Source organism: Lissotriton vulgaris, chromosome 6, assembly GCF_964263255.1.
Source record: "Lissotriton vulgaris chromosome 6, aLisVul1.2, whole genome shotgun sequence".
In the NCBI taxonomy this organism is placed as follows: domain Eukaryota; kingdom Metazoa; phylum Chordata; class Amphibia; order Caudata; family Salamandridae; genus Lissotriton; species Lissotriton vulgaris.
In genome coordinates, this window is record NC_141694.1 from 1,904,738,136 (window position 1) to 1,904,763,103 (window position 24,968).

Below are 24,968 nucleotides of genomic sequence, written 5' to 3' on the forward strand. Positions count from 1 at the left end.
AATATAAAATACAGTCCTGTACTATGCTGATAGACTCTTTACAGGAAGCATTAACCCACTGAGCTATCCGTTTAAAATACAGTTCTGTAATATGCTGACAGACTCTCTGCAGGAGGCGCATTAACCCACTGAGCTAGCCATATAAAATACAGTCCTGTAATATGCTGACGGACTCTCTGCAGGAGGCGCATTAACCCACTGAGCTCCCCATATAAAATACAGTTCTTTAATATGCTGACAGACTCTCTGCAGGAGGCGCATTAACCCACTGAGCTCTCCATATAAAATACAGTCATGTAATATGCTGACAAACTCTCTGCAAGAGGCACAATAACCTACTGAACTATCTATAAAAATACAGTCCTGTAATATGCTGACAAACTCTCTGCAGGAGGCACATTAACCTACTGAACTATCTATATAAAATACAGTCCTGTAATATGCTGACAGACTCTCTGCAGGAGGCGCATTAACCCACTGAGCTCTCCATATAAAATACAGTCCTGTAATATGCTGACAAACTCTCTGCAGTAGGCACATTAACCCACTGAGCTATCCATATGAAAAACAGCCCTGTAATATGCTGAGAGACTCTCTGCAGCAGGCACATTAACCCACTGAGACATCTGTATAAAATACAGTCCTGTAATATGTAGCACACTCTCTGCAGGAGGCGCATTAACCCACTGAGCTATCCATATATAATACAGTCTTATAGTATGCTGGAGATTCTCTGCAGGGGGTGCATTAACCCACTGAGCTATCCATATAAAATACAGTCCTGTAATATGCTGGCAGACTCTAGGCAGGAGGCGCGTTAACCCACTGAACTATCCATGTAAAATACAGTCTTGTAATATGCTGGCAGACTCTCTGAAGGAGGCGCATTAACCCACTGAGCTCTCCATATAAAATACAGTCCTGTAATATGCTGGCAGATCCTAGTCAGGAGACGCATTAATACACTGAACTATCCATATAAAATATAGTCCTGTAATATGCTGACAGGCTCTTTGCAGGAGGCACATTAACCCACTGAACTATCCATATAAAATACAGTCTTGTAATATACTGGCAGACTCTCAGCAGGAGGCACATTAACCCACTGAGCTATCCATATAAAATACAGTCCTGTAATATGCTGACAAACTCTCTGCAGGAGGCACATTAACCCACTGAGCTATCCGTATAAAATACAGTTTGATTCTGTAATATGCTGACAAACTCTCTGCAGGAGGCACATTAACCCACTGAACTATCTATATAAAATACAGTCCTGTAATATGCTGACAGACTCTCTGCAGCAGGCACATTAACCCACTGAGATATCCGTATAAAATACAGTCCTGTAATATGTAGCCGACTGTCTGCAGGAGGTGCAATAACCTACTGAGCTATCAATATAAAATACAGTCCTGTACTATGCTGATAGACTCTTTACAGGAAGCATTAACCCACTGAGCTGTAATATGCTGACAGGCTCTTTGCAGGAGGCACATTAACCCACTGAACTCTCCATATAAAATACAGTCTTGTAATATGCTGACAAACTCTCTGCAGGAGGCACATTAACCCACTGAACTATCTAAATAAATTACAGTCCTGTAATATGCTGACAGACTCTCTGTGCAGGAGGCGCATTAACCCACTGAGCTCTCCATATAAAATACAGTCCTGTAATATGCTGACAAACTCTCTGCAGGAGGCACATTAACCCACTGAACTATCTAAATAAATTACAGTCCTGTAATATGCTGACAGACTCTCTGTGCAGGAGGCGCATTAACCCACTGAGCTACCCATATAAAATACAGTTCTGTAATATGCTGACAGACTCTATGCAGGAGGCGCATTAACCCACTGAGCTAGCCATATAAAATACAGTCCTGTAATATGCTGACAGACTCTCTGCAGGAGGCGCATTAACCCACTGAGCTAGCCATATAAACTACAGTCCTGTAATATGCCGACAGACTCTCTGCAGGAGGCGCATTAACCCACTGAGCTCTCCATATAAAATACAGTCCTGTAATATGCTGACAAACTCTCTGCAGGAGGCACATTAACCCACTGAGCTATCCATATGAAAAACAGTCCTGTAATATGCTGAGAGACTCTCTGCAGCAGGCACATTAACCCACTAGGACATCTGTATAAAATACAGTCCTGTAATATGTAGCACACTCTCTGCAGCAGGCACATTAACCCACCGAGACATCCGTATAAAATACAGTCTTATAGTATGCTGGAGATTCTCTGCAGGGGGTGCATTAACCCACTGAGCTATCCATATAAAATACAGTCCTGTAATATGCTGGCAGACTCTAGGCAGGAGGCGCGTTATCCCACTGAACTATCCATGTAAAACACAGTCTTGTAATATACTGGCAGACTCTCTGCAGGAGGCGCATTAATCCACTGAGCTCTCCATATAAAATACAGTCCTGTAATATGCTGGCAGATCCTAGTCAGGAGACGCATTAATACACTGAACTATCCATATAAAATACAGTCCTGTAATATGCCGACAGGCTCTTTGCAGGAGGCACATTAACCCACTGAACTATCCATATAAAATACAGTCTTGTAATATGCTGGCAGACTGTCAGCAGGAGGCATATTAACCAACTGAGCTATCCATATAAAATACAGTCCTGTAATATGCTGACAGACTCTCTGCAGCAGGCACATTAACAAACTGAGATATCCGTATAAAATACAGTCCTGTAATATGCTGACAGACTCTGTGCATGAGGTGCATTACCCACTGAGCTCTCCATAAAAAATACAGTTCTGTAATATGTTGACAGACTCTCTGTGCAGGAGGTGCATTAACCCACTGAGCTCTCCATATAAAATACAGTCCTGTAATATGCTGACAAACTCTCTGCAGCAGGCACATTAACAAACTGAGATATCCGTATAAAATACAGTTCTGTAATATGTTGACAGACTCTCTGCAGGAGGCGCGTTAACCCACTGAGCTCTCCATATAAAATACAGTCCTGTAATATGCTGACAAACTCTCTGCAGGAGGCACATTAATCTACTGAACTATCTATATAAAATACAGTCCTGTAATATGCTGACAGACTCTCTGCAGGAGGCGCATTAACCCACTGAGCTCTCCATATAAAATACAGTCCTGTAATATGCTGACAAACTCTCTGCAGGAGGCACATTAACCCACTGAACTATCTATATAAATTACAGTCCTGTAATATGCTGACAGACTCTCTGTCCAGGAGGCGCATTAACCCACTGAGCTCCCCATATAAAATACAGTTCTGTAATATGCTGACAGACTCTGCAGGAGGCGCATTAAACCACTGAGCTAGCCATATAAAATACAGTCCTGTAATATGCTGACAGACTCTCTGCGGGAGGCGCATTAACCCACTGAGCTATCCGTATAAAATACAGTTTGATTCTGTAATATGCTGACAAACTCTCTGCAGGAGGCACATAAACCCACTGAGCTATCCATATGAAAAACAGTCCTGTAATATGCTGAGAGACTCTCTGCAGCAGGCACATTAACCCACTAAGACATCTGTATAAAATACAGTCCTGTAATATGTAGCACACTCTCTGCAGCAGGCACATTAAACCACTGAGACATCCGTATAAAATACAGTCCTGTAATATGTAGCACACTCTCTGCAGGAGGCGCATTAACCCACTGAGCTATCCATATATAATACAGTCTTATAGTATGCTGGAGATTCTCTGCAGGGGGTGCATTAACCCACTGAGCTATCCATATAAAATACAGTCCTGTAATATGCTGGCAGACTCTAGGCAGGAGGCGCGTTAACCCACTGAACTATCCATGTAAAACACAGTCTTGTAATATGCTGGCAGACTCTCTGCAGGAGGCGCATTAACCCACTGAGCTCTCCATATAAAATACAGTCTTGTAATATGCTGGCAGATCCTAGTCAGGAGACGCATTAATACACTGAACTATCCATATAAAATACAGTCCTGTAATATGCTGACAGGCTCTTTGCAGGAGGCACATTAACCCACTGAACTATCCATATAAAATACAGTCTTGTAATATGCTGGCAGACTCTCAGCAGGAGGCACATTAACCAACTGAGCTTTCCATATAAAATACAGTCCTCTAATATGCTGACAGGCTCTTTGCAGGAGGCACATTAACCCACTGAACTATCCATATAAAATACAGTCTTGTAATATGCTGGCAGACTCTCAGCAGGAGGCACATTAACCAACTGAGCTATCCATATAAAATACAGTCCTCTAATATGCTGACAGACTCTCAGCAGGAGGCACATTAACCAACTGAGCTATCCATATAAAATACAGTCCTGTAATATGCTGACAAACTCTCTGCAGGAGGCACATTAACCCACTGAACTATCTATATGAAATACAGTCCTGTAATATGCTGACAGACTCTCTGCAGCAGGCACATTAACCCACTGAGATATCCGTATAAAATACAGTCCTGTAATATGTAGCCGACTGTCTGCAGGAGGTGCAATAACCTACTGAGCTATCAATATAAAATACAGTCCTGTACTATGCTGATAGACTCTTTACAGGAAGCATTAACCCACTGAGCTGTAATATGCTGACAGGCTCTTTGCAGGAGGCACATTAACCCACTGAACTATCAATATAAAATACAGTCTTGTAATATGCTGGCAGACTCTCAGCAGGAGGCACATTAACCAACTGAGCTATCCATATAAAATACAGTCCTGTAATATGCTGACAGACTCTCTGTAGGAGGCGCATTAACCCACTGAGCTATCCGTATAAAATACAGTTTGATTCTGTAATATGCTGACAAACTCTCTGCAGGAGGCACATTAACCCACTGAACTATCTATATAAAATACAGTCCTGTAATATATATTTGATATTTGATATTTATTAATTTTTCTATAGCGCGACTATCGCTCCGGAAGGAGCATCTTGGCGCTGAGCAATCAGAAGGAACCAACTTGATGGAAATGGGAATCATATGGCTGCGAGGACCAAAGAGTCGGGTCGAAGGAATAGCCGACTGTCTGCAGGAGGTGCAATAACCTACTGAGCTATCAATATAAAATACAGTCCTGTACTATGCTGATAGACTCTTTACAGGAAGCATTAACCCACTGAGCTATCCGTTTAAAATACATTTCTGTAATATGCTGACAGACTCTCTGCAGGAGGCGCATTAACCCACTGAGCTAGCCATATAAAATACAGTCCTGTAATATGCTGACGGACTCTCTGCAGGAGGCGCATTAACCCACTGAGCAATCCGTATAAAATACAGTTTGATTCTGTAATATGCTGACAAACTCTCTGCAGGAGGCACATTAACCCACTGAACTATCTATAAAAATACAGTCCTGTAATATGCTGACAAACTCTCTGCAGGAGGCACATTAACCTACTGAACTATCTATATAAAATACAGTCCTGTAATATGCTGACAGACTCTCTGCAGGAGGCGCATTAACCCACTGAGCTCTCCATATAAAATACAGTCCTGTAATATGCTGACAACTCTCTGCAGTAGGCACATTAACCCACTGAGCTATCCATATGAAAAACAGCCCTGTAATATGCTGAGAGACTCTCTGCAGCAGGCACATTAACCCACTGAGACATCTGTATAAAATACAGTCCTGTAATATGTAGCACACTCTCTGCAGGAGGCGCATTAACCCACTGAGCTATCCATATATAATACAGTCTTATAGTATGCTGGAGATTCTCTGCAGGGGGTGCATTAACCCACTGAGCTATCCATATAAAATACAGTCCTGTAATATGCTGGCAGACTCTAGGCAGGAGGCGCGTTAACCCACTGAACTATCCATGTAAAATACAGTCTTGTAATATGCTGGCAGACTCTCTGAAGGAGGCGCATTAACCCACTGAGCTCTCCATATAAAATACAGTCCTGTAATATGCTGGCAGATCCTAGTCAGGAGACGCATTAATACACTGAACTATCCATATAAAATATAGTCCTGTAATATGCTGACAGGCTCTTTGCAGGAGGCACATTAACCCACTGAACTATCCATATAAAATACAGTCTTGTAATATACTGGCAGACTCTCAGCAGGAGGCACATTAACCCACTGAGCTATCCATATAAAATACAGTCCTGTAATATGCTGACAGACTCTCTGCAGGAGGCGCATTAACCCACTGAGCTATCCGTATAAAATACAGTTTGATTCTGTAATATGCTGACAAACTCTCTGCAGGAGGCACATTAACCCACTGAACTATCTATATAAAATACAGTCCTGTAATATGCTGACAGACTCTCTGCAGCAGGCACATTAACCCACTGAGATATCCGTATAAAATACAGTCCTGTAATATGTAGCCGACTGTCTGCAGGAGGTGCAATAACCTACTGAGCTATCAATATAAAATACAGTCCTGTACTATGCTGATAGACTCTTTACAGGAAGCATTAACCCACTGAGCTGTAATATGCTGACAGGCTCTTTGCAGGAGGCACATTAACCCACTGAACTCTCCATATAAAATACAGTCTTGTAATATGCTGGCAGACTCTCAGAAGGAGGCACATTAACCAACTGAGCTATCCATATAAAATACAGTCCTGTAATATGCTGACAGACTCTCTGCAGGAGGCGCATTAACCCACTGAGCTAGCCATATAAAATACAGTCCTGTAATATGCTGACAGACTCTCTGCAGAAGGCGCATTAACCCACTGAGCTATCCGTATAAAATACAGTTTGATTCTGTAATATGCTGACAAACTCTCTGCAGGAGGCACATTAACCCACTGAGCTATCCATATAAAATACAGTCCTGTAATATGCTGACAGACTCTCTGCAGCAGGCACATTAACCCACTGAGATATCCGTATAAAATACAGTCCTGTAATATGTAGCCGACTGTCTGCAGGAGGTGCAATAACCTACTGAGCTATCAATATAAAATACAGTCCTGTACTATGCTGATAGACTCTCAGCAGGAAGCATTAACCCTCTGAGCTATCCGTTTAAAATACAGTTCTGTAATATGCTGACAGACTCTCTGCAGGAGGCGCATTAACCCACTGAGCTAGCCATATAAAATACAGTTCTGTAATATGCTGACAGACTCTCTGCAGGAGGCGCATTAACCCACTGAGCTAGCCATATAAAATACAGTCCTGTAATATGCTGACAGACTCTCTGCAGGAGGCGCATTAACCCACTGAGCTCTCCATATAAAATACAGTCATGTAATATGCCGACAAATTCTCTGCAGGAGGCACAATAACCTACTGAACTATCTATAAAAATACAGTCATGTAATATACTGACAAACTCTCTGCAGGAGGCACATTAACCTACTGAACTATCTATATATAATACAGTCCTGTAATATGCTGACAGACTCTCTGCAGGAGGCGCATTAACCCACTGAGCTAGCCATATAAAATACAGTCCTGTAATATGCTGACAGACTCTCTGCAGGAGGTGCATTAACCCACTGAGGTATCCGTATAAAATACAGTTTGATTCTGTAATATGCTGACAAACTCTCTGCAGGAGGCACATTAACCCACTGAACTATCTATATAAAATACAGTCCTGTAATATGCTGACAGACTCTCTGTGCAGGAGGTGCATTCACCCACTGAGCTCTCCATAAAAAATACAGTTCTGTAATATGTTGACAGACTCTCTGCAGGAGGCGCATTAACCCACTGAGCTCTCCATATAAAATACAGTCCTGTAATATGCTGACAGACTCTCTGCAGGAGGCACATTAACCCACTGAGCTCTCCATATAAAATACAGTCCTGTAATATGCTGACAAACTCTCTGCAGGAGGCACATTAACCCACTGAACTATCTATATAAATTACAGTCCTGTAATATGCGGACAGACTCTCTGTGCAGGAGGCGCATTAACCCACTGAGCTCCCCATATAAAATACAGTTCTGTAATATGCTGACAGACTCTCTGCAGGAGGCGCATTAACCCACTGAGCTCTCCATATAAAATACAGTCCTGTAATATGCTGACAAACTCTCTGCAGGAGGCACAATAACCTACTGAACTATCTATAAAAATACAGTCATGTAATATGCTGACAAACTCTCTGCAGGAGGCACATTAACCTACTGAACTATCTATATAAAATACAGTCCTGTAATATGCTGACAGACTCTCTGTGCAGGAGGTGCATTAACCCACTGAGCTCCCCATATAAAATACAGTTCTGTAATATGCTGGCAGACTCTCTGCAGGAGGCGCATTAACCCACTGAGCTCTCCATATAAAATACAGTCTTGTAATATGCTGGCAGATCCTAGTCAGGAGACGCATTAATACACTGAACTATCCATATAAAATACAGTCCTGTAAAATGCTGACAGGCTCTTTGCAGGAGGCACATTAACCCACTGAACTATCCATATAAAATACAGTCTTGTAATATGCTGGCAGACTCTCAGCAGGAGGCACATTAACCAACTGAGCTATCCATATAAAATACAGTCCTGTAATATGCTGACAGACTCTCTGCAGGAGGCGCATTAACCCACTGAGCTATCCGTATAAAATACAGTTTGATTCTGTAATATGCTGACAAACTCTCTGCAGGAGGCACATTAACCCACTGAACTATCTATATAAAATACAGCCCTGTAATATGCTGACAGACTCTCTGCAGCAGGCACATTAACCCACTGAGATATCCGTATAAAATACAGTCCTGTAATATGTAGCCGACTGTCTGCAGGAGGTGCAATAACCTACTGAGCTATCAATATAAAATACAGTCCTGTAATATGCTGGCAGACTCTAGGCAGGAGGCGCGTTAACCCACTGAACTATCATCAGGGCTCTAGAAATGTACTCGCCCGCTCGCAAATGGGAGTGAATTTTGTGCAGGTCAAGTCAGTTTCAAGGCCTACTTGACCGGCCTGGCGAGTGCCTCTCTGGTAGGTGCAGTAGCTTGTGGAAGCTCTAGGTGGCGGGGTGCGGTGCGCGATGAAAGGCTTAGGGGGCAGCATAGCGCATGTATCATGCACGCACTGCCTATTGTTTGATTGGGTGCCAGGGCCGTCAATCTTGTAGCGCGCAAAAGCGCTACCAATGACGGCCCTGGCCTGCCCCCGCGCTGTGCTGCTTAAAAGTGCAGCAGTGACGTAGCACGCCACCACGCGCTCTCCTCGGTGGAGTCGGGACGATTTAGGCCGACCGCAAAACTTAATTGTGAGTATTGTATTTCTGATTTCGCTGAGCTTGTGCCAGTTATTGCTCTTTGCGCGCCGCTGCCTGTGTTGTGTGCGAGTCACATGCTGGAGTAAGTCATAACACTGCTGGTGGGGGCATCTTTCCGTCTGTGTGTGCATGTGATCTTTATTCTACAACTTTCAAGTCACAAGGTGTTGGCTCTGGTGGAGTCCAGGAATGTGGGGGGCTGTTGAGTGGGAAACGAATCCTAGGACGGCAGTTGCTGAGTAGACCTGGGGACTGACGGCCTGGAAATAAAGTACTTTTGCACTTGCCCGACGGAGTTGCCTCATTTTACAAGGGGGGACTAATGACAGCCTTGAAAACAGGAAGCATCAAAGTTATTAGAACTATGATTTAACCAGTCGCTAGTAGGCTTGAAAACAGGGAGTATGATTGCGAACTCTACTAACCACTGGCTGGGCATGCAATGTTGCGTAAGCCAGCAGGGAGCAAAATTACGATGCAGCAAATTATATGTACGTTGTTACACCCTCAAACTGCAGTCCAAAAATCTTTTCTAGAAAGTTAACAAAAATGCCCTAGGCCCAGGAGACACCACAACACAATCGAAGGTGAAATGGCCAAAACACATGGCGCGTTTCTTTTGCAAAATCTGGGCAAATGCAGCACCATGAGGAAGGACTGCTGAGGGTAGGGGTGTACGAAACACTGAGAGAAGTGAGAAGCGGTTCTTCGCTGCTACAGTTAGGCGGCCTGTGTTGACAAGGCAGCGAGGGCCCCTCCTGAGCCAAGGTTCTGTCTCCCGAAGGTTTATCTGCTCTCCCTGGAGTACCGTCCTGATTAATGGGAGTGGTCCTCACCTCAGCCGAGCTCAGCTGATGTCCGTGACTGCCAGTGCAGGAGCCGCATTTACCACAGGGCAGGGCTCAGAGGCTTTCACTCTTCTCATGTTCCGGGGGGTAATTATTTTCAGATTTGAGGCACTAGCGCACAGCTGCTATTTTCCTAGAGGCCTGCCAAACACAAGACAGTGCGTTTAAATAAAGGTGGAGTGGAGGGAATTATTGGCTTTGACCCCCGTGTGAGAGAAACAGTAATGCACCCTCAAAGGTACAATGCGTGATAATTTACCGTCCCCAAGTGTGTGCGCGATCATGTCCCTAGCTAGCAGTCCCAAGTATGCTTGTCGGACATCAAGGCATCACTCCCGCGTCTCTCATGCTCTTGGGGGGCAGTTTAAAGGGTGTCATCTCTCTCCCCCCCCTCCTCCAGAAAGTAAGATGAGCCAAGACACCGGAGACTTATCATCATCTTCGTGGGGAACACTGAGTTACTGGATGCTTGATGGCACTGTGCCCTTCCATTTCTAGTGCTGTGCAGTTTCATGATCTTAGGTCATATTGGGGTAAATTTACGATATGTTTCCCTCATCTTCATTGCTTGATTTGGTAATTAGCTGCCTAGGTACGCTGCACTGATTGAATTTTTTCCTTTGGTCTTAAATAAGATTCAATATATTATTTGTGCAACTGTGAGTTGAAAATGAATGTTTTAATGAATCTGTAAAGTTATGTGCAAATTGGCAGATTATGCTGCATATATAGAATGACAATGCTGTAGTAGAACAGTAGTTGCACTGACACTCTGTGTAGAGCAAAAAAAACACTTTTTGGTGCAGGCACATTGTCTGAAAACATCATGTAATTATTGGCTCCCAACATGCAGAGACAAACTCTAATGCTCACTCTAATTGCCTGGTGACCGCCCTACGTTGTCAAGCCTGAGAGACCATTGTGCAAATATTTGTTTACAGGTCGGACTGTCTGTGCTGTGCCCGCTCTCACTGTTTAAAAAAAGGTTTGCTTGCCTTGGCCGGATGAAGCGCAATGACGTGGAGAGTTTGATTTGGCTGCGTTGCACCGTAGGGTTACTTGCACTCTTTTATAAACGTCTGAAGGTGGAAATTAAATGTCTCTTCCCCGAGTTTCATACTGCTATGCAAGTTGCATTCCTAGAACAGGTTTACTATGCTGGTATAGTTTATGTTTCCTCACCTTCATTGCTTGATTTTGCACACAAGACAGTGTCACCATCACCTAGGCTAAGGTGCGGATTGTGCAGATTGTGTGACCACTAATTACCACCCAGTTTCCCCCCAAAAAGTAAGTTTAGGCCCAGAGTTAGGCTTTGGGAGGGGGAAGCGTCAGGCAGACCTAAAGTTTAGTTTTACTGAACAGGTATTATAACCCTCCGTCCCCCATTAGAACCCGCAATACTCAAGAGCAGACTAGTGAGTCTCAATAGTGAGTCAGTTATTTCATAAGCTGCACTGGTGTTGCACATCGTTCAGTTCCATTGATTAGAGGCTGAGCGCATTTCAAATTGAGTGCTTTTGTGCGAATCTGCCACACAGTGAGAGTTACAGATCTGATGCAGTTAAAAATGTATATTGGAACCATCATTGTTTTATTGAAAGCAAATGTATATTAACCCAGTATTGTAGTTTGTACAAACTTCAAGTTACATTTTTTAATTAGTTAGTTAATTAGTTCCTAGGTTGTTGGCGCTGCAAATGTTTTGAAAAAAGTCCATTATACGATCAATTGTGGGTCGAGTGCATTGCTGTTAGGTCGAGTAGAAAAGTCTACTCACTCGACTTGCAGGTCAAGTGAGATTTTTTAGATTTGTAGAGTCCTGCCCATATAAAATACAGTCTTGTAATATGCTGGCAGACTCTCAGCAGGAGGCACATTAACCAACTGAGCTATCCATATAAAATACAGTCCTGTAATATGCTGACAGACTCTCTGCAGGAGGGGTATTAACCCACTGAACAATCCATATAAAAAACAGTCCTGTAATATGCGGACACTCTCTGTGCAGGAGGCGCATTAACCCACTGAACTATCCATATAAAATACAGTCCTGTAATATGCTGACAGACTCCTTACAGCAGGCACATTAACCTACTGAGATATCCCTATAAAATACAGTCCTGTAATATGCAGCCGACTCTGTGCAGGAGGCGCATTAACCCACTGAGCTATCCATATAAAATACAGTCCTGTAATATGCTAGCAGACTCTCTGCTGGAGGCGCTTTAACCCACTGAACTATCCAAATAAAATATAGTTCTGTAATGTGCTGACAGACACTCTGTGCAAGAGGCACATTAACCCACTGAACTATCCATATAAAATACAGTCCTGTAAGATGCTGACAGACTCTCTGCAGGAGGCTCATTAACCCACTGAGCTTTCCGTATAAAATACAGTCCTGTAATATGCAGCAGACTCTCTGCAGGAGGCGCATTAACCCACTGAGCTATCCATATAAAGTACAGTCCTGTAATATGCTGGCAGACTCTCTGCAGGAGGCGCATTAACCCACTGAGCTCTCCATATAAAATACAGTCCTGTAATATGCTGGCAGATCCTAGTCAGGAGGCGCATTAACACACTGAACTATCTATATAAAATACAGTCCTGGAATATGCTGACAGACTCCTTACAGGAGGTGCAATAACCTACTGAGATATCCGTATAAAATACAGTCCTGTAATATGCTGGCAGGCTCTAGGCAGGAGGCGCGTTAACCCACTGAACTATCCATATAAAATACAGTCCTGTAATATGCAGCCGACTCTGTGCAGGAGGTGCATTAACCTACTGAGCTACCCATATAAAATACAGTCTGGTAGTATGCTGGCAGACTCTCAGCAGGAGGCGCATTAACCCACTGAGCTATCCATATAAAATACAGTCCTGTAGTATGCTGATAGACTCTCTGCAGGAGGCGCATTAACCCACTGCGCTATTTATATAAAATACAGTCCTGTAGTATGCTGACAGACTCTCTGCAGGAGGCACATTAACCCACTGAGCCATCCATATAAAATACAGTCCTGTAATATTCTGGCAGACTCTAGGCAGGAGGCGCGTTAACCCACTGAACTATCCATATAAAATACAGTCTTGTAATATGCTGGCGGACTCTGCAGCAGGCACATTAACCCACTGAGACATCCGTATAAAATACAGTCCTATAATATGTAGCACACTCTCTGCAGGAGGCGCATTAACCCACTGAGCTATCCTTATAAAATACAGTCCTGTAATATGCTGGCAGACTCTAGGCAGGAGGCGCGTTAACCCACTGAACTATCCATGTAAAATACAGTCTTTTAATATGCTGGCAGACTCTCTGCAGGAGGCGCATTAACCCACTGAGCTCTCCATATAAAATACAGTCCTGTAATATGCTGGCAGATCCTAGTCAGGAGGCGCATTAACACACTGAACTATCCATATAAAATACAGTCCTGTAATATGCTGACAGACTCCTTACAGGAGGTGCAATAACCTACTGAGCTATCCATATAAAATACAGTCCTGTAATATGCTGACAGACTCTCTGCAGCAGGCACATTAACCCACTGAGATATCCGTATAAAATACAGTCCTGTAATATGCTGGCAGACTCTAGGCAGGAGGTGCGTTAACCCACTGAACTATCCATATAAAATACAGTCCTGTAATATACTGACAGACTCTTTGCAGGAGGCACATTAACCCACTGAACTATCCATAAAAAAATACAGTCTTGTAATATGCTGGCAGACTCTCAGCAGGAGACACATAAACCAACTGAGCTACCCATATAAAATACAGTCCTGTAATATGCTGGCAGACTCTCTGCAGGAGGTACATTAACCCACTGACTGAGCTAACCATATAAAATACAGTTGTGTAATATGCTGCCAGACTCTCTGCGGGAGGTACATTAACCCACTGAGCTCTCCATATAAAATACAGTCCTGTAATATGATGGCAGACTCTTTGCCGGAGGCGCATTAACCTACTGAGCTATCCATACACAATACAGTCCTGTAATATGCTGACACTGTGGTACTTCCATTGTCGTGGTCCGATCGCAGTGCCATTTTATTTGACCTGAAGGATTCAAAAGGCCTTCAACCCAGACCTGAACCCATAAGGAAGATTGCAAAAAGAGCCTGGAAAAATGCAGATTGTTTAGCATTAGAAGGAGCACTAAAGAGAACCATGTGCCCTCTCCCCTCTCGGGTGGACGAGGCTACGTCGGCCTATACAGATTGGATAGACACAGCATGCAATAAATTAGTTCCGGTTAAACATTGAACCCTTAAACGGGCCCAACCCTCAGATTCCTGGTACTCAGATGATTTTTAAAAACCTGAAACAGCCTGTAAAATATTAGAATGGGCATGGAGGAAAAGGTATAAAAGTAAGGATATAGAAATTTATAAGCAAAGTCTCAGAATCTATAAGGAACTATTGCTGGAAACAAAAAAGAAGTTTTTACAGAACAAATTTCTCAAGCTAATTCCAATTTCAAAGAACTCTTTAAAACGATTACTAAACTTGCCGCACCAGCCCCTAAGAGCTTTAGTAGTCCTGAATTGTGCGAAAAATGTGCTCCTTTTTTCCAACAAAAGGTGGAATGTATTTTTTCTACATTCACTTTAGCCCAAAAAGGTGAAAAAGTGCAGCCACCTAAAATAGAACCTAATAGACCCAACCCTACACCAGTTTTAGATAAATTCTTATTGCTGGAAATATAAGAGTCAATCAAACTTTTGAACTCTATTCGATCAGGGTCTTCCATGGACCCATGTCCAGCGTTTGAATTGAAATGAATTCCGGAAGTCAAAGGGTAAGCTCTTACCCCTTTGCTCAACACCATATTCACCACCGGCATATTTCCCAGGGACTGAAAGAAGGCCTCTATACTCCCCCCATTAAAAAAAACAACTCTGGTTCCTAAGGACCCAAGTAGTTATAGGCCAATTTCATGGCTTCCGCTTCTTGCAAAAAATGCTGAAAAAGCTATGAATTCCCAGCTCAGTGTATTTATCAGAATCAATAATCTACTCGACCAGTCTCAATACAGGTTTAGAGGTGAACACAGCACGGAGCTGGCTTTAATTAAATCTACAGAGGAAGTGAGGGAGGCCTTGGACTGTGGAGGCAAGGCAATACTGATTATGCTAGATTTGTCAGCGGCCTTTGACACGGTCCATCATGAAGTTCCGATGGACCGGCTGTCTGAGCAGGGGTACAGGTTGATGCTTGGAACCTCCTGTAGTCCTTTCTAGCTGAAAGAACACAAACAGTCGATCTAGACAACAAGTCAAAGCCGTTTCCTGATTCTTGTGGGGTGCCTCACGGCTCACCGTTAAGCCCAACACTTTTTAATATGTACATGATAACTCTGGCATGTTTGATAAGATCCTTTGGCTTCCAACTCACCTCCTATGCAGACGACACTCAAATTGTGTTAATGTGGAGGAAAAGGAAACTGGGGCATGTTTTCATGATTGTATGAAAGCCATCTCAGGATTGGATGTCGACCAACTGCTTGAAACTAAATTCAAGCAAAAGAGAGGTCATCATATTCAGGAATAATCCACACCTATGGACACCAGACTGGTGACCAGAAGATTTTGGTATTTGCCCTGATTCCAGCAAGCAACAAATCTGTGGGTGTTAGTGCATAACAAACTTACGTTTAGTGACCAAATAAGCACGGTGGTGTCCGCTTGTTTTCTGATACTCAGAATCATAAGAAAAATAAAGCTTTGTCTTACAGAAGAAAGTCTCAGGACGGTGGCCACGGCACTTGTTATGGCACGTATGGTTTATTGCAACAGCGTCTGTCTGAACGCCCAAAAACAGCACATTAACAGGCTTCAGATCGTGCAAAACACGGCGGCTAAGTTGTTGACATGGACAGCTAAATATTGTCAAAAAAGAACTAATGTAACTACACTGGCTCCCTGTGGAACAAAGGGTAAGATTTAAGGCCCTCTGTACGGCATCTAAAGCCCTCAATGGAATCGGCCTGACCATCTGAGGCAAAGATTCAAATGGTATGTTCCTGGAAGGACTCTTCGGTCCACAGGAGCAAGACAAGTCCTAGTTCTTATATTTAAAAAAGCCAGTTGGGGAGCTAGGAGTTTCATCGCCTGCGCATCTAAGGTCTGGAATGATCTGCCGTTCCATTTGAGAAATTCAGCAGATCTCCTCTCTTTTACAAGCATTAAACAAACAAACAAACATTGGCAAAGCCAGGAGATTGTGCATGGGTGACAGCTATTGGTTTTGTCAATGATTGTTCAGGGCCTGTGCTCTGAGGACATAGATACAGAATTCACGAATGTGCAAAAGCTCAGGGCCTCGAGGAGCCTCCAGGAGGAGTCAACACAGGGTCTGTGGGGTCAATGCTGAGGGATGAGGGTCGATGACAGAGAGGGGGGGACATGGACGAGACCCCGCCCCCCCAGCCCCCTCCTCAGCCTCCCCCTCCTCAGCCTCCCCCTCCTCAGCCTCACCTCTGACACACCAGGCCTCACAGCGCCTGCAGATGAAGCCTCCGCTTCGAGGCGCCCCCGGGGCTGCAGCTCTGCTGTCTGCGGGGAGCACTTCTTGGCTGCAGCTACGGAGGACGTCACTTCCGGAGGTCGTGAATGTGGATCTACACATGCGCCACCCACTGGCTACGTATATATGGGGAAGTGAGCTCAGGTCGGGTAGTGAGTGTAGATCTGCGCATGCGCAACGCGGGCTACGCGTTTGTGAAAAGATCGACTGTTAATAACTGCGCATGCGCGCACCTTCAGTTACAAGTTGAGAGGGAATCCGCTGTTTATTAAGGGCCTGCGCATGCGCAGCACGGCCTGTATGATACCTTGAAAGAGGTCCGCCGGGGTCTCCGCATGCGCAGTGCGACCAGTATAATACCGTGACTGCTTCCTGTAGGGGTCTGCGCATGCGCAGAGAGACCAGTGTGTTGTCCTGACAGCTGACCCCTGACCCCATGTTTGGCGCAGTCAGAGCAGGACCCCCGGTGCAGGGGTGAGTGCAGCGTCATCACTGTTTGTGTTTATGGGATTTGACGAGCACCAGTGAGGGCTGAACTAGAGCCAGGCTGAGGGGAGTCACTGGACACCTGGGGGGAGGGGGGCAGGTGGGTGCAGAGGTGAAGAACTCTATGGGCCCCCTGGGGGGCAGAGGTGAAGGATTCTATTGGCCCCCCTGGGGTGGGGGCAGGGGTGAAGGATTCTATTGGGCCCCCTGGGGTGGGGGCAGGGGTGAAGGATTCTATGGGGCCCCCTGGGGTGGGGGCAGGGGTGAAGGATTCTATGGGGCCCCCTGGGGGGGGGGGGGGGGAGGGGCAGAGGTAAAGGATTCTATGGCGCCCCCTGGGGGGGGGGGGGGAGAGGTGAAGGATTCTATGGCCCCCCCCTGGGGTGGGGAGGGGCAGGGGGCAGAGGTGAAGGATTCTATGGCCCCCCTGGGTGGGAGAGGCAGAGGTGAAGGATTCTATTGGGCCCCCTGGGGGGGCAGAGGTGAAGGATTCTATTGGGCCCCCTGGGGGGGCAGAGGTGAAGGATTCTATTGGGGCCCCCTGGGGTGGGGGCAGGGGTGAAAAATTCTATGGGGCCCCCTGGGGGGGGGGGGAAGGGGCAGAGGTAAAGGGTTCTATGGGGCCCCCTGGGGTGGGGGCAGTGATGAAGGATTCTATGGGGCCCCCTGGGGGGGGGGGGCAGAGGTGAAGGACTCTCTGGGCTCCCTGGGGGGGCAGAGGTGAAGGACTCTCTGGGCTCCCTGGGGGGGCAGAGGTGAAGGATTCTATTGGGCCCCCTGGGGTGGGGGCAGGGGTGAAGGATTCTATGGGGCCCCTGGGGGGGCAGAGGTAAAGGATTCTATGGGGCCCCCTGGGGTGGGGGCAGTGATGAAGGATTCTATGGGGCCCCCTGGGGGGGCAGAGGTGAAGGACTCTCTGGGCCCCCCTGGGGGGGGCAGAGGTAAAGGATTCTATGGCCCCCCCTGGGGGGGCAGAGGTGAAGGATTCTATGGGGCCCCCTGGGTTGGGGAGGGGCAGGGGGGCAGAGGTGAAGGATTCTATGGGCCCCCTGGGTGGGAGGGGCAGAGGTGAAGGATTCTATTGGGCCCCCTGGGGGGGCAGAGGTGAAAAGTTCTATTGGGCCCCCTTTGGGGGGAGGGGCAGAGGTAAAGGATTCTATGGGCCCCCCTGGGGTGGGGGCAGGTGTAAAGGATTCTATGGGGCCCCCTGGGGGGAGAGGGGCAGGAGGTGATGAGGGAGCAGGCAATCAATCAATCAGAGGTTGGTGAAGCTGATAGAGCGCGCAGGTCACCCGACTAGTCTTACCATCCTCACCTGGGCCCATACGCATGACTAAGCCTAATAACCACCGGGTGACCTTGGCGCCAACTCTAATCAGTGATTTATGAATTTCGTTTTAGGACCTCTACCATTGTCTTACCAATCCTTATCATCGGTACCTAAAGTCCTAAGGGATCAAGGGAGTTAGCAAGAAAATAGGTAGAACAATAATACTTAATTTACCTTAAATAACCACAAACTCAGGGAAGATTTCAACTCTTTATCTATGAAAATTATTAAATGTCACAATCCAAATATGTAAGATCAAAGCTCTTTCTATTAGGAAGATAATGATGAAAGCAACAATATGCAAAGAAGTTGTGAAACTTAATTTTGCTATTTAAACAAAGGTAGGGAAGAGAAAAGGGATGACAGACGATAACATACCCACATTTATTTATATTTACCTAAAATAGTGTGAAGACCAACCCTGGCAACGGGCTGGAATAAAGGACAGAACCCCGATTATACAGGTGCCACCAGGATAAAACAGGTGCAGACCAGAATCAGGTCAGGTAAAGCCAAATTGGATCAGGACAAGACCACCATAGGTTAAGACCGACACCCACAGCTAAAGTTGCTCCGCCAGCGTTACAACCCTCTCTACAGCTAACAGTCGAACCCCAATTGGGTCATCAAATCTTCTCCCTTAGAAACACCGAAATTGCTATCCATTTTTCTGACAGAGTGCTCGGCCAGCACCTCTGCTCTCGATCGCCTATTGAGTGCGTTGGCCAGGGGCCGCTGGTGACATTTGAAAGTGGTGGGCGTAAATACTGCACTGTGGCGAGCGCGCGCAGCGAGCAAGGCCCAAACACCTATGGGGATTCAGGGGTTCTCCCACGAGAACATTTTGAAAAAAGAGTGGGCAAATGGTGCATTCTCAAGCACATTTGAGAAAGAGATATCTTGGCCAATACATCTCTGGGAGTAGCCAGAGAAGTCTCTTTGCACTTGCACAGATACATCTCTCTCCCTGCATTCGCATAGGCACAGTCACCCTACACTCATAGACCCATTACTCACCCTTCCCTGACACATCACTAAGCCAGCATTCACCCATCCACATCACTCACTCTGGACTCACACAGGCACACTGCTCAACCTGCACTCACACAGACATCACTCACCCTGGACTCACACAGGCACACTGCTCACCCTGCGCTCACACAGACATCACCGAGCCTGCACTGTCACAGACATCACTCACACAGGCACACTGCTGACCCTGCGCTCGCACAGACATCACTCACCCTGGACTCACACAGGCACACTGCTCACCCTGCGCTTGCACAGACATCACCAACCCTGCACTGTCACAGACATCACTCACCCTGGACTCACACAGGCACACTGCTCACCCTGCGCTCACACAGACATCACCGACCCTGCACTGTCACAGACATCACTCACACAGGCACACTGCTGACCCTGTGCTCACACAGACATCACTCACCCAGGACTCACACAGGCACACTGCTCACCCTATACTCACACAGATATCACTCACCCTGGACTCACACAGGCGCACTGCTCACCCTGCACTCACACAGACATCACTCACCCTTCAATGCACTGCACTCAATAGGTTTCATGTATTTTAGCCTGTGTAGGCCCGACATTGCCTGGTGCAGACTCCTGTACATAACACCACATCAGCTGGGGCCTCTGAGCAGCTGGGGGTGCTCAGCACAAACCCAAGAATGCAAGCAGCCCCCCTACAGACACTGGTGTTGTTATTGTAGGATGTTCGTCACTGCAACAGCCTGCACTGCAAAGGAAAGTGGGTTTAGATGCAGCAGCCAGAATAGAACCATGGGTCAATGCACCTGCTCGCGCTCTGCCCAAATTTAATTTTGTTCGTTTGCAAGCTTTATTCTCATATCAGACCCGCCACATGCTCTATTGTCAGTGATGCTTTTTATGGGTCTTGGCTGAAATCGCCGCCCCAGGGATTTATTATCCGCTTTCTAGTAATAAGGGATTTGCTGTCTGGCAGGTTTGTACCCAAGTGGAACAAAGAAGTGACGTGAGCTGTTCGTGCCCAGAGGTAGAAGCTCACCCCCAGGAGGTATTTGGGGTTTGTGTCACTATTTCTGTTAGGATCCTTCCTAGCGCTGCCTGAACACGCTCCCAACCCAGACATCTCTGCCACATTAAGGCTTGAGCATTGAATTCTGCCATAAATACAGTCTGCCTCACAGGGGACCGGCACCAGAACACCAGTACGAGCGAACGATTATAGAGTCCACGCGCTGCAGCTACCAGTGCACACATAATGCACAGCGAGTGAAGCGCATTGTCCCTCGGTTAAAGGGCTGGCCAGTAATCTGAATGTGCACTCACTGCCAGCGGTAGTGCAGTAATCAACGAATACGTGCAGTCCGGTGACAGCAGTCGACGCCTACTGCTTTATGAGTAGAGTACACGCGCTGCCCAGTAACTAGAGTGTGCCCCCAAGACCCAGTGCAAGGGGTACAGAGGAATTATCAATGATTGTAGTGTGCGTGCAGTGCTCCGTGAGTGTAGCATTCGCTCACTGCCCAGTGCTAATTTATTCACAGTTAATTAAAACCATTCAAACAGTCACGGCTCGCAGTACTCGCGAGGAGGGGTGGCGGGGGGATTGCGGGGGGAGGGGGTCACGGTGTGGGGTGCGCCAAGGGAGAATAACATTGAGAAAACTTACCTGACCGCCTCTGCTCCGCGTTGGCGCCTCATCTTCAAACAGAAACCAGAATAGGAGCAGCAGCACTGAGTGGCAACCCCTAAGCCAATCTGCACCGCCAGGGCAGAGTTACTCCTCGCCCGCAGCACACCCATTAGGACACCGAGGGGCTCCTAATGGGCATGCGCTAACAAGTAAGATTACAACGGCCCCCACAACGCTAAGGATGCCTGGCCCCCACCTTGGGGGTGCCCAGGAGTGGACACCTCACAGAGAAAGCCAGGATGGGTTCCACAGCGGTATTCGTACAAGCGCCTTGAGACCCTTGCGGGTGAGTAGTGCGCTATACAAGTATCAATTTACATTTACATTTACAAGTGCGCATGAGTGGGGACGGTACGAAAATTCGCCCTCCGTCCCCACTCATGCGCACTTGTGTTGTGCTGCTGCCTGCTGCCCCCATGTCTGACAATGCATGTCAGTCAACATGACGCCAGACCGCCCACCCCCTTCAGTCTGTGAAGAGGGTGGGCGGTCTGACGTCATGCTGACTGGCATGCATTGTCAGTTCTCCCTCGGCGTCGGTGTTTGAACTTGTAAACTATTCAGTTTACTTAAGTTCAGAAACGTCGGAGCTGCGGGCGGCTGCGGGCGGCTGCGGGCGGCGGGGCTATGCCCCCACGCCCCAATGGACGCACCGCGCCTGGCGTTGGGTCAGTGAAAGGTCAGCTATTCAGACAAGTCGGACAAAACTAACTAGATAAGCCTACTCTAGTTATACTATTTTTCAGGCAGTGTACCACCCCCCAATGTTGCAAGTGTAAGGATCCCTGATTTTGATTGGACAAAAGACGAGGAGAGGTCATCACACCATATCAAAATGAAACTTTTCTTTAGAATATTGAAATTAGCGTTCCCTCCCATAACTTTATTTTCCCATGCACGTTTATTCCACCCAACAATGGATGTTCTAATAGTCAATACAATGTTATAATATAACTTCCTTTTGAGAGTTCAGCAGGTTATCTTCCCAGGCGCATCTCAGTCAAGACTGTCCCTGGCACTCCTTCAATGCCATGACTTGGGCTTTTTTGGTTTCTTCTGCGCATGTCCAAAATGGGTACAGTGGGATTTCATCAGGCCCGAAATGTGATACATGCAAAATAGAAAACAAACAGTTTTAGAACAAAGAATAAATGAATGTTCTGTAGACCACTTATCTCTACTCTATTCCCATTACTTTATTTTAACTATAGCGTTAGGGGTTAAGCAGAATGAACAATTTAGTGAAAGCAGCAAAGCAAGCATTATCACGTTATGACATAGAGAACCAATTTTAAGTTCTAGTGCGCAGAAGCAAAGTTTTCCCCTCAAGCGAAAGGTATATCATGTCACATGAGTATGACTGACGCATGCGCAGAACAGATCCTGCATTGTGGCGCCCAAAATAATGCAAAAGGATTACGGTTAGTAAAAGCACATAGGCAAGCTTCCCCTAGATACTAAAAATGTCATGTGGTGGAATATTAATAAGACAAAACATGTAGTTTAGTAGGTTTACAAGTTATTTAGAGAGGGCTGAGTCAGAGCAAGTTGCTTTTCATGCTCAACCTTGCTCCATCAAAGCGCAGCTACTCCACCACAAGGGTCTCAAGGTGTTGGGGGAGGGGGGATGGCTCCGCTGAGTGCTGGGGTCATCCAAAGACCCAGGTCTTGAGGTCCTTGCTGAACAGAAGCAGTGTAGGGATGAGCCGGAGGTGGAGTGGGAAGCTATTCCAGGTCTTGGCTGTGAGGTAGGAGAAGGCCTTTCCTCCAGTCCTGGTTTTGTAGATGCGTGGGACGGTGGCTAGAGAGAGGTCAGGTGATCGGAAGTGTCTCTTGGGTGCGTGGAAAACGAGGCGGTTGTTTAAGTGTGATTGTCCGAAGTTTTGGAGGGTCTTGTATGGGTGGGGGAGGAGCTTGAAGGTTATTTTTCATTGAATGGGGAGCCAGTGGCGATCTCAGAGGTGTTGGGTGATGTGGTTGCGACAGGTCTGACTGTGGCGTTCTGGACTTAACAGAGTCGTTTCTTGTAGATTCTGTCATAGAGAGCATTGCCGTAGTCCAGTCTGCTACTGATGAGGGCGCGCATGACCGTTTTTCTGGATTCGGATGGGATCTATCTGAAAGCTTTTCAGAGTATACGAAGGGTCTTGAAGCAGGCCGAAGATACAATGTTAATCTGGCCTTAGATTGTGAGCGATGAGTCTAGCATTATGCCTAGGTTTTGTGCATAGTGCTACGCAAATAAATGATGGACGGAATGCTGAAAAAATCATACATTCACCCCCAGTCAAGAGATCTGGGTTAAATTCATTGTTCTTTTGCTCGCCATGCTACCCCAGTTTAGACCCAATCATATGCAAATCAGTCTTGACCCTGTGCCTCATGGGAACAGTCCAGACCGACCTGCCAAGCCAGGTCCTCCCTGAACTGGAAACAAGCATCCTGGGACCTGTTTCTGGGTATTTCCCTTTATCAGCCAGGCTAGCTTGAATCCAGTGGCACAGTGAGCAAGGGACCCACGTCTGGGCATACCCATCACACTTAGGGTGAAAAGTGCTATGCAAACAAATGATGGGTGGAATGCTGAATAAATCCTACATTCACCCCAGTCAAGAGATCTGGGTTAAATCCATCATTCTTTTGCTCACCATGCCACCCCAGTTTAGACCCAACCAGGGAGGACCTGGCTTGGCAGTTAGGTCTGGACTGTTCCCATGAGGCACTGGGTCAAGACTGATTTGCATTTCTTTTCTACTAGGTGGCGAACCCCCATATACACAGCCGTCAATTTAGTTACACCATTAATCACTGGGATTTTGCAGTGCTGTAATATCTGTGCCTTTCGTTTTATATACCATTGCAGAGTCTTATATCTGACTTTTTAGGTCGAGGCTACTGTCGCACTGCGAAGCAGTGGGCGGAGCCGAAGATTTAATTTTGTTTAGTATGGGGGCTTGAACCCGCCCCTCTTCTCCATTGGCTGGCCTCGTAAATGCTGGCCAGCCATTGGAGAAGAGGGGCGTCACTCGGTTCTAGCTCCGGCTTGAGCAGATTCAGGGGCGTGTTTAAAAAATTTTTTTAATCAGTGACGTCATCCGTCACTCAGCAAAAAAACACCCCCCCCCCCGAATTGCGAAAATGGTGGCGCTTTTGTTCTGCCATTTCCCCCCGACCGCCGGCGGAAGAAGTCGTCCTCAGGGGGGTGCTTGCTGTCCTGCCCCTCCTTGTTGCTTGTTTAAACTTTAAATGCAAGGCGCGGGTGCGGCCAGTGCTTGTTTTCAATCAATGCACTTTTGAGGGAAGCGCAAGTTTACTGCCCCGTGATAAAATTAAATGAAGGGCGCCACTTTGTACAATTCAATCACGCTCTGAGGTTTACTCTCCTCCTTGCAGTCATGTTACTAAGTACAGTTCCCATTCTTGGAGATTATTTCTTGTTGAGAAATGCGTTTGAGGTTTTTCTCCTTCAAATCTGATTGCGTCGCTTCAATCATTCCCTTCAGGGGCCCCGCGGGTACTCGCTGCTGAACACCTACGTCCTACGTTGGTTTTCTTTCAGCCTTGAGATTTCTAGCTTAACTTAAAATTCAGTAAGTGCTCTTATATCCCTTTGATGTTGGGTACCATATATTGCTTTATAATGCTTAAAAGATTACTTCTGAATTTCTTCAGGGTCTTTGATACTTGTCTTTGTCTCTGGATCTATTATTGATATTATCTTATTTTTCTCTGGGCGATCTCTTGTCTGCCAAGCCAGTTGCTTACCCCCATACTCGCTCTTTTCAAATACCTTTTGTAAAGATATGTTTT

The 24,968-nt window shown here is 46.2% G+C and overlaps 1 protein-coding gene across 1 annotated transcript in view; it reads right to left on the reverse strand.

Moving 5' to 3' along the window:
• Positions 1 to 16,704, reverse strand: part of LOC147709866 (uncharacterized) — a 43,531-nt gene extending 26,827 nt beyond the window's left edge. The window contains exon 1 of the mRNA XM_086928319.1: positions 16,590 to 16,704. The gene's annotated coding sequence lies outside the window, so the exon portion shown is untranslated. The remainder of the gene's footprint in view (positions 1 to 16,589) is intronic.
• Between the last annotated feature and the right edge of the window lie 8,264 nt (positions 16,705 to 24,968).